At 38.5% G+C, this 2,735-nt stretch overlaps 1 non-coding gene across 1 annotated transcript; it reads right to left on the minus strand.

Moving 5' to 3' along the window:
- Positions 1–680: 680 nt before the first annotated feature.
- LOC140894023 (small nucleolar RNA R71) lies at positions 681–786 on the minus strand. The gene has a single exon (XR_012153578.1). It is a non-coding gene; the product is annotated as a small nucleolar RNA R71 (small nucleolar RNA).
- Between the last annotated feature and the right edge of the window lie 1,949 nt (positions 787–2,735).

Consider the following 2,735-nt stretch of genomic DNA (forward strand, 5'->3'; position numbering starts at 1 on the left):
CACCGTGCACTTGCGGGCACAAAATTATGCAACAAGTTTTTGGCGTCGTTGCCGGGGAGTAAATTTTATTTGATTTATATTAAATTATGCTAATTAGTCTTAATTTTGATTTAGAGCATTTTATTTTATTTTGTTGGTTCTAATTTAAATTTTTTTTTTGTCTATGCAGTTTATGCAAAAAAGCCAAAGTTACGACTCACTGCTCTTTGATCCGGAAATCGAGAAAACTGCTAAAGCTTTGCAAAAAGCTAGAAGAGAAGAGTTGCAACAAATGGCTGAAGAAAGAGAAAGAGAACGAGTTGTCAATAATGCTCCGGTGCCTATCAGAGATCACTTTTGACCGGTGATCAATAATCATTATTCTGGGATAGCTCGGCTGAACATCACGGCAAATAATTTTGAGTTGAAGCCAGCTCTGATTAATATGGTGCAGCAGAATCAGTTCAGGGGTGCAACTACTGAAGATCCAAATCTGCATCTGCGTACTTTTCTGGAGATTGCTGACACAGTGAAGATTCATGGTGTTACTGAGGACACCATCAGACTACGATTGTTCCCGTTCTCTCTTAAGGAAAATGCTCGTAGTTGGTTGCAGTCACTACCTCTTGGGAGTATCACTACATGGGAAGACATGACATCCAAATTTCTGGCTAAGTACTTTCCTCCTTCCAAGTCTGCCCAAATGAAAATTGAGATCACTACTTTCAAACAGCAAGATTTTGAGCAGCTTTATGAAGCTTGGGAGCGGTACAATGAGTTGCTTAGGAAGTGTCCGAACCATAATTTTCCAGATTGGGAATAGATCGAATTATTCTACAATGGCTTGAATGAGCCAACTCTTATTTCTGTGGATGCTGCTGCTGGTGGTTCGATATTCTCTAAATTTCCTGCAGATGCATATGAGATGCTTGAACAGATGACTATTAACAGTTATCAGTGGCCGAGTGAGAGATCTGCGATAAGGAAGAATGCTGAAATTCATGAGGTTGATGCGTTCACTGCTTTGACTGCTCAGATGGCTACTATTTCTACACAGTTGGCTGCACTGACCAAAGGCAATCAAGTTTCTATTAAGACAGCATCGCTGGAAACTGCCGTAAATTCTGCTGATGGATTTGAGAGTGTGGAGCAAGCTCAATATGTGAACAATAGAAATTACAACAACTATCGAGGTAATCCTGTACCCAATCAATATCATCCTAGTTTGCATAATCATGAAAATTTTTCATATGAAAATAATAATAATGTGTTGAATCCTCCTCCGGGATACAATACAAATAAGGGTGAGGGTAAAGCCTCCTTTGGAGGATGTTGTTAATGTTTTTGTGCAGGAATCGAGCAAGAGGATGGTGAGGAATGAGACTCGCCTTGACAGCTTAGAGACGCATGCGGCCTGTTGGAAAACGTGTTCAGATCAATTAAGAATTGATACCCAGTGCAGCGAAAGTTTAAAATTTTTATTTTATTATATGGAACGATTCCATATCAAGGGTATCAAAACTTTTACGATTAAATATGTGTAAGTAAAACAAATAATCACAATTAAATATTTTACCTTAAAATCTCGAAGCGAGATTATGGACACCAACAGAACTTAATCTGCTCTTCTTGTAAATCCCGGGAATCGATGGCGTCACGATCAATCACCGGAATTAGGTCCACTAACGAAAAACAAAAACCCTCTGATTGACTGCACTAGAAATCAATCAGAAGTTTTACGTAGAGAATAAACAGATTTGATCTGTTAATTCGGATTGCAATTTTTCACAAAAATCACAAGCCGAATTTTCTCAAAAGGGACAGAGAATTCGAAAATCCTCTTGAATAATTATGCAGTATTTTTCGAAAATTCAAGACTGAATTGTGTATAATTTTCGAACACTGCATACCTATTTATAGATAATTTTTAGACTAGATTAAATTATAATTGTATTAGGACTCTAACTTCTTAGGGCCCACAATCCATAACTTAAGCCCAACAAGCCAAGCCCGTTGTTATAGAAATTAATATAAAATTCATCGTGACTCCGATTGATAAACTGATTTCACCAATGTGCACAGAAACCATTTCTGCATCTTTTAGAGTCAAGATAATTTTTCTGAATCCGAATTCAGTGATTTCCAAAAATGTCCATCCCTATGTCATTTTAGGAAATCCCACTCCCTTTTAGTTAAGAAGTCCAACTTCTCTTTCATTAAATTTAACTCTTTAAATTTAACTATCTCTACGGGGTTTTAGTAATCCATTACTTGTGTAACCCTCAATGGTTCAGGGATACAGCTAGCTAGCCGTGGGCTCACAACTCCTTGTGACTCGGAACAACAATTTCCGACTTACCCATCGAATCATGGTAAGAGCGTCTAGCAACATCGCCCCATGATTTCCTAGGTATCACTGATAGTGCCTGCAAGAACCAGTAGATTTTGGTTAGCGTACAGTACAGTGCCTTCATCCATATATCCCGATCGAATCAACAACCATTGGTACATCGAGAGTTGTTCGAGATTCGATAACTATGCAATGCATCTTGAAGATCAAATAGTGGCATCGCATGTGCTACTAGGAAACCAAGTAACCTAAATCACATCGAGTACTCTGGCCAGAGATTTGTCACACTAATATCTCCTCAGATCGTATAGGATATCCACACTCGCAAGTATGTGGTGAATCCTTGACAACAAAGAATCGACTCCTATATGTGTCGTAACTGTACCCAATCCCGACACCTGATGAC

This window comes from Henckelia pumila, chromosome 3 (assembly GCF_033568475.1).
Source record: "Henckelia pumila isolate YLH828 chromosome 3, ASM3356847v2, whole genome shotgun sequence".
Classification (NCBI taxonomy): domain Eukaryota; kingdom Viridiplantae; phylum Streptophyta; class Magnoliopsida; order Lamiales; family Gesneriaceae; genus Henckelia; species Henckelia pumila.